We start from the raw sequence: 14132 nt of genomic DNA, 5'->3' as shown, positions 1-14132 counted from the left end.
TCCAGAGTTCACAGGTAGCCTTGGAAACACTTCTCTGCCAGGTGTTCCTTGGCCACTGACCAGCCCTCCAGAGTCAGAGCATGTGAATCAGGAAAGAGAAGTGAGAGGAACAGGAGGTCACACAGATGGGTTTTACTTCTGGCGCCAACCTTCTCAGCCTGTTGCTTACCTGGTTGCCTGTATCCCAGGCTGTCTACTCAGGATGCCACAACAAACACTATAAGCTGGGTGGCTTAAACCACAGAAATCTGTATCTCACAGTACTGGAGGCTGGAAGTCCACGGTCAAGGTGCGGCAGGTTTGGCTTCTCCTGAGGACTCCCTCCTTGACTTGTAGTTGTCTGCCTTCTCACTGTGTCCTCGTATGGCCTTTTGTCTGTGTCTGGACTCCTGGTGTATTCCTCTTCCTATATGGATACCTGTACTACTGGATTAGCGCCCCACCCTTATGACTTCATTAAAGGTCCTATCTGGACAGTCACATGGGGATTAGGGCTTCAACATGGGAATTTGGGGGGGCACGATTCAGTGGACAACAGTCCCTTAACCCCTGAAGTAAGGATGCTTTGGGTAGAAGCTTATCCTCTCACCCATCTCACCCTGTGTCAGCTGGGTCAGTCCTGGTACAATTCTCCGTAATGCTTTCAACAGCCCAGCCGTGGGCTGGGAACACACATACTTCAGAAAGTAGTTTCCTTCTATTTTGTTCTTGAAAATCTGAAACTTTCAAAACCCAGCCAAATGCTGGGAAAAGTGCCTTTGTCTAATACGACCCACATGGAACTTCCCCGTCCTTTGAAGATTTAGGTTAAACTTAGCCCAAACTCTAACTAAGTCTATGGCCTTCCTACAGTTCCCTTGCCTCAATGTCTCCAGCTTCTCTCTAGCTCCTTGATAAATTGGGCTTCTTGGCCTGAGACTAGATACAGGAGCCCATTCCCTTACAGTTTCCATACACACATATCCAGACACATATAGCATTTTCACAGGTCACTTACTTTCCTGACTTTTTCAGGTAGGGAGAGAGTGAGGTCATATCAGTATGGAATGACCTTCTGCAATCTCCTCCCGGCTCCTCTCAGCCCCCATCTTTCCCAAAGCTCAGGCTCCTCTGCCTTATTTGGCCCCTGAGAAGCGGGGTTCAGTTCTGATGTGTAGCAGAAACTATTCAGAGATTCCCCCCAGGTCCACCTTTTCAGGGCCCCACTCATTCCCCATCTGCCCTAGGAACTCGCACAACTGAGTCTCTGCCCAGCAATTAATTGCCCTTGACTCAAAGAAGGTCCTCACCTAACAGGGCATCCTAGGCCCAATGACTTCTCAGTGGGCTGGGTGGGGTACAAACGCATAACCCCAGGCCTCACCTTGGGACAGCTCGGAGATGTCATCTCACTTCAAGTTCCCTTTGGAATTGGCTGCTGCCTTTGCTACAGCTTCTCCCTCTGCTCATTCTGGCTGCCTTCATTCCTCACAGGTGTTGATGATCCTGAGAGCATTTCCTGATAAACTTCTTGCCCTCCAACTTCCATCTCAGGGACTGGCTCTGGAAAAACCAGACCCAAGTCGTGAGGTCTGGCTGGCACAGCGGGCAGCTTCACCATGATGCTCCGCACTTCCCCAGTCTTCCCAGAGTCCTGGCAAGTCAAAGTCTCTCCATTTTTTACTGTCACCCCAATTTTACTGACAGAAAAACTAAGGCTCAGAAAGGAGGAGGCATACTGGCCCCATCCATTAGTATATGAGCTAGCTGGAAAGGCACAGTCACTGGATTATGTGTAACTCCTGTTAGTCTGGTTAGTTAGCTGACTTACCATGTGGCACTGTGGGTGCTTAAATTAAACCAGATGGTCCTGAGATGGGAGAAGAAAAATCTCTCCCTCACCTTTAATGCCATCCCCTCGTGCTTCCCTGCAGGTCTGCTCCAACGACCATCCATTCTTCTCTCTAACATCTCTACTCCCTCCCACTCAGAAAGCTTAGATCTCCCCATTTGATTTGGTTCAGGTTCTTTCAGTTGCCAGGAACTTAAACCTATTATGGATGGCTCAGATAAGCTCAGATGATCTCAGGAAATCCAATAAAGTGGGAGTGCCTGAGGTTAGGAAGGTAGGCGCCTTCAGGGAACACCCCCTCTTGAGAGGCAGTAGTGCGTGGGGGCAAAAAGTGGGGACTCAGGAGCCAGCCTATTGTGTTTATATCATAGCTTCACTGTGAGCTTGGGAACAACTTCTTTGTGTCTCGGTTTCCTCATCTGTGCAAGGATAATCATAGGATTGTTATGGGGAATAAATGAGGTAAATTAATGTAAAAGGCTTAGTACAGCACTTGGCATATGTGAAGCACTGTAGGTTAGTTGTTCTCTCTCATTTGTGGCTTCTCCACTTTTCCCCGTGTATCTGTTGTTCTGTCTTTCCCAGCCACTTCCTGTGGGTCACCATGACTTAAGCATGTGCATGACCAGGTAACAGCCAGTTTACTCTCTTCTACTTGATTTTCAGCTCAAGGACCTCTTCCCAAAAGGCATCTTTCATCTGTGCCTCTTGGTTTGGAGCTCATGAGAAGGAGTGTGATTGTCCCCAGTCATCGTTTTGAGCCTGGTCATTCAAGCAATGAATGGGCAACTTGGGTTGGCCCACCTCAAATCACATGCTCACCTAGGTCCAATCGTTTGAGGTTGGGAGCATGGAGATAACTGATTCCCTTTCCACTCAGCAGGCACGATGGGTGGGGTAGACTCTGAAAAGGGAGTACAGAAGCCCCCAAAGATACTTGCTGCAGCGTTCTGTGAAACCGCTGCAATCTTTTGATTTCCCCATCACTGTGATTTATTTCACTTCCCAGCTTGTTCAAAGAGTATTTTTTTGATGGCTTTGCTGCCCTTCCACCTCCTTAACCCCTTGCATCTGATTGCCCCCTCTCCCCACTCATGTGGAAGCATTTCCTCGAAGGACCTATTTGTCTCCTGGAAACAAAATCCACAGACATCTGCTCAGTCCGTTTCCGCCTGAACTCGCTGCATCATTGAGCCACCCGATCATCCTTCCTCTACAAAATGTCCCTTCTTGTTTTCCATGCTACTGACCACCCTTATGGTCCTCTTCCCTCACTCGGCAGCTCAGCCACTTCTACTTTAATAGCTACTTGGATGTCTAATCGTCTTAGATTGTAAGCTTCTACAAGTCAGAAACTGTGTCTTGTACAACTCCATATTCCACACAGGCTTCCACACAATAGGTGTTTTTGTCATTTACGTTACGAGTGTTTTAGTTCGCGTTTGCTGGGTTCTGTTGTAGCAACAACCTCAAAATCTTACTGGCTTAGAACAACAAAGATTTGTTTTTCTTGCTCATGTTTCGTGACTCCTGCAGGTCAGTTATAGCCCTGCTGAGCTCCATCTAACTCTGGTCTACATGTCTCTTTTATTATGGAATTCAGACCGAAGGAATAACTCTCATCTAAAATAAAAACTTGTGGATAAAGAAAGCAGCAAGAGAGCTGACAAAAACTCACAATTGCTCTGAAAACTCCTTAGAACAGGCTCTGTCACTTTTAATCACGATCCATTGGCCAAAACAGATTGATGGCCACGCCTGATATCCTTGAGGTGGGAACTAGAAGACCCCACAGGTCATATGGCAATGAGATCCTGTTGTACGAAGTGGGTTGTGAACAGTTGGGAAAAATAACACAGTATTCCACCAAGTGATTAAATGCTACTGTTTAGGGACCACTGACAGGCACAGGCTTAAAGGTATTGTGTAGAAAGCATGTTGGCATTTGTATTTCTACACAGTGAGGGTTCCATTTTAAGTTATGATTCCAACCAGAATATAACTCTCCCCATGAAATGGGGCATAAAGCTGTGAATATTTGATGCTGTGGATATTTATCCATCCCCACAGGGAAAGCACAATAGCCACCAGAATATGCAGGTAGTAGAGTCAGGAAGCTACAAACCTCCCAATACCGGGGCCAGAGTTTTTGGAGCTTGATGGCGGAAATCGCAGCATTTTGTAGGGAATAATCAACACTTACCATGTTTCCCCGAAAATAAGACCTAGCCATACCATCAGCTCTAATGCATCTTTTGGAGCAGAAATTAATATAAGACCCGGTCTTATATTATTTAAGACCAAGTCTTATAGTATAGTAAAATAAGACTGGGTCTTATATTAATTTTTGCTACAAAAGATGCATTGGAGCTGATGGTCTGCGAGGTCTTATTTTGGGGGAAACGTGATAGTGTTTAATGGCTATGTTTTGTGTAAGGGCAAATGCAAGGGCTGAGACTTATTACCAACAATCTGCAGCAAGAGGCAGCAGATGACGTTGGACAAGAGCTACATAGGAAACCTAAAATTGACCTGGACCAGACCAGAGCTATACTTCAATTAGACAGGTTAAGAGTTATTGCCGCTTCCCTAATGAAAGGGAACCAGAGACAATCCTTGATCCTTTCTTGTTAAGCACAAGGTATTAAATTTATCTGGTTTTCACCAGAATGTTGGGTTAGTTTCAATGAACCCTTGGGGTTGGTTGCATAGACTCATTGAGGAATCATTATGTATCTGGACTGAGTGGGACCTACCTTCCCAGTAGAATCCTGATATCCAGAGTGGGCAAAACAAGGTGAACAGCCTCTTAATCCAGAATTCAGTCTTCCTGAGGTTTGTTTGTATCTGGGTGTGGTAAGTGTTGTAGGCACCCATGAGCATATGCTCAATGGAGGAGATTCATTCTTCCCGGAACAGGTTGGGTCTGATTCCTGGGAAGGATGAAGAGGCCCCTAGTAGGACTGAAACTAATTAATAAATTCAATCACGCTGTCAGGGACATTAATTCCTTGTTAGAGGGAATAATTTAAGAATGCAATGGTGGGTGTCTCCCTTTAGCTGCATGCCTGATTCTGAGCCATACTTAATACAAAATTTAGCCTCTGAACTAGCTATAACTAGAAATCAATCCAATTACACCAAACCGATCTGATGTTTTGCAATCTCACTGAAGAATTTTCCAAGCCACAGGAGGAGTTCACATTGCACAGCATATAGTGTCTTTCTCGTAAATCTCTTTGCAAGAAAGTTATCTTTTTTAGATACGTCTCTTCTCCTAAAATCTCCTCCTTGTCCTCTGTGGGAAATGGGGTGGGTTGGAGAGTGAGACACTGCATCTTTCTTCATCCTTCTCCCCACAACACTCAGTACCTCCTTCTCCCCCCAAAGAAACTCCCTCCTGTTCTACAGCCTGGCTAGGGAGGTGCCCTTTTACCCCACAAAGGGGTTATCACAGCATCTTTCCCTCAGATATAGCCTTCTTTCTCCAGAAACCTTCACATAACAGCTACTAAAATGACAGTATTTTCTCCATATCATTATGAACTGTACAAATATGTTCTTTTGTGTGAGGTTGTATACAGTTGTACATCCACTTACTAACGGTGAGAAATTTGTTTCATGTACCCGAACCTCATCTTACATATGAAAATCAGAGCCTGAGGAGACGTGACAGTTTGGCTTCATAAATTAACGCCTGGACCCTGAGCCGACCTGGCATTCTCTCCTGGGGCTGTTACTTCTACATGGGAAACATGGACAAATTACCTAAAGTCTCTAAGTTTCAGATTGCAGATCTATAAAATGGGGAAATAATAGTACCTGTCCCATAGAATGGGGAGTGGTATGTCATTTAATTCTTACAACATGTAGAGTACTTAGCATTGCTCCTGGCGCGTGGTAAATGCTCCAAAAATATTAGCAATTATGTTTATCTCAGCAATACTTATACCAGCAAAGAAAATATGTCCCAGTCACATATTTTGCTAAAAACTTGTGTAGCAGTTTTAAATGTCACTCCATCAAGAGAGACTGTCAAATTCCTCTCTTCTAAAATCTGGGCTGCTCCTAATTAATGGAACTGAGCAAAAACAGTGATATGCGACTTCAGAGGCTAGATTGGAAAACGCAACACAGCTTCCACCTGGGTCTTTCTCGTGTCTTGGGACAATTGCTCCTGGAGCCCAGACACAATGCTGTGAGGAAGCCAAGAGCACATGGAGAAGCTACAGGTAAGAGTGTGGTCAACAGGGCCAGGTGAGGTCTTTCAGACAGGAGTCTGAATATCTTGACTGCATTTGTGTGATGTTTTGCATTTTTTGCAAAGCACCTTTATATATACATTCATGTGAACTTCATGATAACCCAGTCAAGCAGGTAGGATAATATCATTGCAACTAGAGACAGATGAGAAAAGTCAAGGTTCAGAGAGGTTCGGGAACTTGTCCAAGGTCACACAGTAGCAACGGTAGAGCTGGGACTAGAACTCAGTTCATCTCCTTTTCCACAATACCATGATTTTATGAATGAACTGCCTAGAATCATACACCTTGGGTACCTGTCAAGAAAGTTCCAGAACTCTCCTGAGACTGGGAGTGCATGGAGTACGAGTACACAATTAGGGTGCGTGACCCAGGTTTGTGAGTTGGCAGGCCTACGTTGGTGTTGGCGAGCCCAACTGAGTGTGGCATGGGCGATGGTGGGCCTGTCTATGGTTGGCAACCGTCCTGAACAGATGACAGAACCTGAAAATGACTCTGTCTCATCTCCAGGAATATATTCGGTAGACAGTTTGAGCTTACAGAAAGATCAAGGTTATTCACATAACCTAATACAAAACATACATTCCATGTTAGTTATTAGATTTTCAGGAATGCTTTCCTCCCTTTCTTCTTTTCTTTACAATTTAATTATAGCTGAGCATAGAAAGTTGAATAAGAAAAACTGGGTCCCTCCTCAAGGAGTTCCCTTTGATGGTTTGGTCCATCATTGCCTTGTCTTATTGGCAAAACATACGATCTCCCAGGACTTCATCACTTAGAGTAATTTCTAAAGTTGAATGCACACACTGCAGACACAATGCAAGATAGTCCACTGGGGTGAGATAGGGAAATACAAAAGCTTCCATTTCTGTTCTGTCCATCTCAGTCTTTCCTAATTTATATTTTGTGTGTTTTACAACACACACTATATATTAATTCAGTAGATTTACTAGTACACACATACACATGCATATATCAGCATGTAGTATGTCCGCAATTACGTTTTTATTTTATTGATAGGAATTTCTGTTAGTGAATTTGGAAACCATCGCTTTAGAACAAGGAAAGCTATTCCTTGAGGTAGGAACCAGGTTTTTATTTTGTTCTCTGCTCAGAAAGCAATGGGCAGCTCATGATGACAATCACTGTGGCCTGATCTCTGTTGGCTGACCCAGTTGCCTTATGAGGCACAATGCACACACTTTCCCCTCCTTCCAGGATGTCTCACCTGCTCCAGGAATGCCTTGGACATATGCAAAGAGCCAGGAAGCCAAGAGAAAGGGGAGGAACCAGTCTCTCCTCACCTTCGCCGATGACTATCTCAGGCAGATAGCTTATATGGAGAGAACCCGTGCATTTCTCCATTCCGATTCTTGCATGCTTTCTTTTCCAGCTCCTGTGAATTTTTGCTTCCATTCTTTGCCAAATAAACCAGATCAGTCAGAAGCAGCCTGAAATCATAGGCTCCGGAACCTCTGTGCTTGTTTTGAAATTTGAAGGTAACTACCCCTTCGAGATAATTCTATTTGATTGGAAAAGGAGGACAGAGCCTTAAAAGGTCACAGAAGATTTCCTAAGGATATCTTCCCTGACCATGATAGCTATTTAAGATGAACTTGGCAGGGAAAGCTATGTTCCAGGGGACAGAGTCCCAGTCCTGGGACAGAAGCCTCGGGCGACCAGCCCTCCTGGCCACATGACCCACACACAGTGTTTCTCAGTAGCCTGGCTGGCCAAGCAGACAGAAAACCCTGAGGGGGCCATGCCCCTGGGAGCTAAGTGCTTAGCTAAACCCACTCCCTCCATCAATGTTTGACAAATTCTGCCCCCTTTTAGCAAGTTATGCCTCATGCTTCCCAGTCTGAAAAGTCTAGAGGATTTAGTCATAAACTTCCCATTAATAAATCATAATCTTTCATAGCACTTACAAATACTACCACTTTAGACTATTAGTTCTTTCTTCTCCCCTTTTGAAACCACGCCTCAGTGTGTTATCTCTTTTCATTTTCAGGCTTGTTTTCCGAGTATAGCTAATCCTACGATAGTTAAGAACACTTTCTTCCTACACTCGGTATTCTCAAACCTTTGGGGAACTTCCTGACTCTTAACTTGGTTTAAAATCCTGCTCTTCTCAAGAGCACCTGCATTTAAATCAGGAAAGAGAAATAAATGGTTACATGTGAGCAGCAGGACCCTCTTAAGTGATCATCCCCAGAAGACTAGTTCTTTCTTTAAAATTGGTGAGCTCTATGTCATTCCCATCCCGGGACGAAGGGAACTGTGTGTGGCTCAGCCTCTGCCATGAGCAGTGAAATCATCACAATACCTAGACTTGCAGAACACTTACTCTAGGCCTGATAATCTTCTAAGTGTTTCACATAGTCTACGATTTTCTGAGGTAGGTTCTATCTATTATCCCCATTTTTCAGATGATGAAACAAAGGCTTGGAGGGGGTAATTTGCCTGCTGTCTCACAGCTACTGAAAGGCTGGATTCATACCCTTGGAGGCTGGTCCCAGGATCTTTTTAGTGATCTTGCAGCCAGTTGGTGTCAAGAATAGGACCCCACATTTCAGTTTCTGAAGTTAAAGACACTGTTCCCTGTGCTAAACTCTGCAGTCCCGGATTTGACTGATTTTAAGTTAAAATTTTCACATCATGAGCTACTTAGTCGAAGAGCTGGTTCCAACTTAACTCTGTGGCCGAAGAAGTTCTGTTTCTGCTCTGGTTACCACAGCCACGCATTTAACTTCCTGGAGAAATTATTTTCCAGACTAGTTTACTGGGAAATCATTTTACTGCTCCATTTCTGCATGTGGCATCACGGAGAGTAGGGTTCATCGAAGACACATCCTGGGTAGTCGTTCCAGAAACTCTGGGCCCGAGGGGAGAACCAGAAAAGGCTTCCCCGGTCCAGTCTGCTTTGCCAGAGCTGCCCTGGATAGGTAAACCATTCTCTTACCTTTAAAGGCTTCCTGGGGAGACAGAGCAACTCTAGACACACTCCTCCTTATGTTTGACACCTTGCACCGCCAGAAAATTCCCTTTTCTAGTCTAAATCTTTCATACTGCAGCTTAACAAACATTCCCCGAGTGCCTGCTCTGTGCCAACCACCAACAGCTTTATCTGCATTATCTCCTTAATCAGCCCTACAAGGGAAGTGCTATTAATATCCCTGTTTGTAGATGAAGTTAAGCATAGATAAGTAACTCGCCCAAAGTCAACTAGTTCGTGGCCCAGCCTAGATGTGAATGTAGCTGGTCCCGTGTTGGAGGGTATGGCTATTGGCTGATCTCCGGATGAAAGGCTTGGATGCCTGTCTTTGCATTGTTTCTGCTTTTCTAAAAATTTAACTGCTAAGTAGATTTCAAAAGCCCTCAAGTTCAAAGTTCATGGAGCATAGGAGGTGATGTTGTGGGTGGGGCTACTGAAGGGCTTGTACATAATAATGGGCTGGAATGGGTGATCAAAGGCCAGCGGGGTCTCCCCTGCTGTGGGGCCGAGGTCTGAGGAACCAGGCGGCCCTGTCCTGGGCCCTGACTCCCTGTCCTCATAATCCTTGGTGCTCACCTGCTGCCTCTGGCATCTTGTGAGCTCCTCTGCAGCTGGCTGTTTCCCGGCGGAGGTGTGCAGGATGAAGTGACCCCGCCCAAGATCTGTACCTGACTCACAGTTACCTGGGCATTCTGCTAAGCAGGCCTTGCTTTCTAATGCTCTGACCAAAGGCTTTGGGATTTTAAACATTCCCAACCTTTGATTATCAAAGTGGGAACATTATTGCTCTACCAGCACAGCAGTAATTTGCGTGAAAGAGGGAATTAATATTGCTGACAAAACTGTAAGTACACTGATTAGCATTTCTTCATGACGATTAAAGTGAATCTATCTATATCTATATATTTCTATACATACCTCAGGACTGGGATGAAACTTGCTTCACAAATGTAATACAAAGAAGTACGGTGGTCCCAGATACATATGTTTTTTTTTTAATTTTTGAGGAAGTACGTGCTTTTCCAAAAATGCTGCACTTGAAATGAGGCATGTGCTCTCCTGTGTTGTCCCCCTTCAAATGCCTCTTCTTCACACCAGCCAGAATAATCTTCCTAAAACACAAACCTAATCATACCCCGCCCTCCTGGAAATCCTGCAGTAGTTCCCCATTACCACAATGCTAAAGGGCAAAGTCTTCACAAGACTTGCCAGGACCCCTACTTTGCCCTTCACCCCATTTCTCTTCGTAACTCCCTCTTGCACTCTGATCTTACTTCACGCTGCCTCTAACTTCCAAACCGTACACATGCCATTCCGGCGGCTCTTTTACCCTCCTCCAGGCCATGTACTTCTCCTTGGCCTCACTAATTCCTATTCATCTTTCCTTGAACTTCACTCACGCCCCATTCCCATGGAACTAGGGAAGTGATGTGCTGCCCTATCCCAGCTCTTATCACCCTTTATTGTACTTACTTGTTTAATTAGCCATCTCCTGGGGCAGCTCTGTGAGGACAGAGAATGAGTCTTGTTCACTTTCCCGTTGCTGGGTGTGGCGTAGAATAGGACTACATGAATATTTATTGAATGAATACAATTGTCCATGATACCTCCAAGATCTCCTAAACTGCTTCTGTCAGAACTTAGAAGAGGGTCACACAAAAACTACTGATTCCTGAACCATGCTGCTGTGGAGAGCTGTGAAAATAGCTATCAACATGGTCCCCTCATCCAACTTCCTCCTGTTGACCTAAGGGAGGCAGCTACACTACCATCGGGAAGTTTTCCACTACTGGAAGCTCCTTGTATTACCTAAAGTGGGTCATCAGTCTTCTTGCAAACTCTGAACCACTGCATTTAGGTAACTCAGTCGTGAGCCCTTCCTGGGAGTTCTCAAAACATGACTGTCCTGGGTCTTATGACCAAAGTGTCAAGTGAGTTCAAAATGAAACCAAAGCTAATATATTCACTTTCTTAAGAAACACTCCTGTTTTGGATTTTGATCTAGGAATCAGTTTCCTGTTGATTACAGCATGCAAAACATGCCCATATTTTACACTGACATATTTTCCCTAGCTGATTCTGTTAAGGCAGGGGTTCTCAAAGATCGCTTTGTCTCTCTCACCGCCACTCCCGCACTCCCCACTCCCACCCCAGGAGACATTTGGCAATGTCTGGAGTCATATTTGATTGTCACAATTTGGAAGGGATGCTCCTGGCATCTGGTGGGTAGAGGCAGGGAAGCTGCCAACATCCTACAATGCACAGGACAGCTCCCACACAAAGAACGAGCTCATCCAAAATGTCAACAGTGCCAGGGTTGAGAAGCCCCGCGTTGAGATGACACTCTTGGCACACGAGAACTAGGCCCTGTTTATCTGTGTGGTACTTTCCAAGATATATGGAAATAAAACAGACAGGAGTGAGTTAAAAGCAACAGGGTGGCTGTGGTTCTTTCCTTGCCTATTATTTAGAAATTAAGATGCGCAACCTGTCCCTGAAGTAGAATAATTCGGTTTGGGGAGGTTTCCTAGGTAGATCCCAGTCCCGGGTCAATGAATCTCCTACGGAAATCTCGTAATACAAGGCATTTAGCATGGAAATGAAACGACTCTTGAGTGTGAAACGGAGTTTTGATGAATTCAAAACCATATTCGTTTTTCACATTGAAAATGTTCATGTCATTTTCTTTTCCTAAGAGTATAACCATTTGGACAAAGATATTCATTTGAAATGCAGGTGAAATGTAAATTGCTACTCTTCTACACAGACAATCCAGTGTATTTATACTTAATCCATAAAGGCATGATGTTACAAAACACATTTGTATATTGTGAAGCCATCTGGCATCAAATTTTCCAACTTATAGACAACTTTGTATTTACATAACAAATTATTAAATCAATCATTTTCCCGATTTATAAAAGGTCACTGAGGTACACACACAGTGTGTATAAAAGCAGATAAGGCTGATAATACATATTAACAGTAGATACAAATGAATCTTTCATATTTGAAGAAAATGCTTTTTATATATATTTTTTCTATATCAGATCCCCCACTGTTAGCAGGCTATCCCATGCTTGAGTTGTTTATTGCTTTTTGGCTCACTGATTTAATAATCACTTCGGGGTTTTTTATACATATGAATTACTAATGTTCTTATCTCTTTGGCTAATGCAAATGTGATAGAGTGGATCAAAGAAAAAGATAAACTAATTCAATATTACAGTTCTGACTGGTTGTTATTATTTGTTCATAGCTCCCAAATGAATCAAGTAATGGGTGACTCATTTTATACACTACAGAGACAAGTCTTGAGTCTTTCATTACACCATTTGGGCATAAATGGGCAAAGTAAACAAGATATCGGAGTTTCGGTAAGGTCTAGAATCTTAGCTTTCTTTTCAGAAAGAGCGATGTCACCAGCATCATCAGCATCTTAGATTTTAAAATTCCAATGCAAAACCACTCGTGACTTACAAGGAAACATTGTAAACTGCATGGAAGATTATCACACCTAACTACAATGTGTTATCACGGTCCGAAATGAAAAAGGAGTCACCTCCTGGGATAAGTCAGCTGAGAATCTTCATAACACTTACAGAAAGCAAAATAACCCCCCTCTGCATCTCCCTCAATTCTACAGTGTGGTGTTAAAAAAGAAAGGTTGTGTTTACGTAAAAAACAGACATAGCAAATAACTCAAAATCAGGGTCTAAATAAAGGACTAAAAGTGGCCAATGTATGACAAGGGATGAATATTCTTCTTAAAGCATTTACATTCACAGTGGAACTGAACAGTACAAACCAAAAGTGTTCCTTTAAGTAAATAAAAAACCTGATTGCTTTTAATGCTACAAACAAGACAAATTAAACAAGAGCCGCTCTGCTAATTTTCACTCATTTGAAATAATCTTTAAAAACTACATACTTAGAGGTGTTTATTCTCCTTGTGCTTCCTAAGACTGTTAAGGGACACAGAATAAAATTAGATTTCCTTTTCCAAGAGGGGGTATGGCGTTCTTTAAAGGTGCAAAATTTTTCATTCTGTTTCCATTCTCAGATTTGTTGAAAAAGAAAAAAGTTTATTTTAGGGAATAAAAAATGTACTAATGTAGAAGGCCTAACCTTCGTTTTAAAAAAATGAATTGGCTTCAATACAAAGAGAAAGAAATGGCTCTATGGGCAAAATTCAAGTATGAGTGACCAATTTTTTTTAATTGTAAAGTAGGTGCAACATTTGAAAAAAATGTTACAGCACTGCATGGCCTGTAATGCTAACAATATTTACATTAACTGCTTACATGAAACCATATAACTGTAAAAGAGGGAGGGGGAAAAAACCCCATGTGGACTGCAACAAAGACATCTAGTACCCACATCAAAGCCGTGAGCAACCAGTGATATCATGGGTGCAAACATGTTCTACATGGCCCACCGATGTAAAGCATACATGGGTGGGGGAAGCACAAACCTAATTAGTTTAAAATATCAAAAAGAAGGCTTGGTTGACACAAATTCAGTCTGAAGACAAATATGCAAAGGCTAAGGAAACATCTACATATCAACACCCACACACACCCACAGACACACCCAGTGCACAAACAGACTTATGCACCTACCTGGGAATAAAAACTACCGTGGAGACAACACAGTAGAAAGCAGGTTGGTGCAGAAAAAAATGGACAACATTAATGGTTTAAACATACCAAACACATCAACTTATAATAAAAACGTGTCAAGTGAACTACACAAAAGATTCCTTCAGGTGCCTACGTGAAAGAACTGGGCAGGCAATTCCGTTATACTGAAGACAAAATGAACGTAACCCCCAGGAGGAAGGGTTCCTGCCTCCAGCCCAGTTGCATTCCATCAGGCTTGAGGGTAGGGTAGGGGTGAGAGGGTGAGGGTGGAAAGGACACAGAGACACAGGAGACCTGGGGGAAGAATTAAGAGCTGTTGCTCTAAAAAGTGAGCCCAGGTGGAGTGCTCTGTGCTGTGGCCCCAAGAAACCAATTGGAGGAATGACCTGGGCCCCCTTTTT

The sequence above is a fragment of the Rhinolophus hipposideros genome (genome assembly GCF_964194185.1).
Source record: "Rhinolophus hipposideros genome assembly, chromosome: 6".
NCBI lineage: Eukaryota > Metazoa > Chordata > Mammalia > Chiroptera > Rhinolophidae > Rhinolophus > Rhinolophus hipposideros.
The sequence above is the reverse complement of the archived record's forward strand: the minus strand, read 5'-3'. Positions refer to the sequence as shown.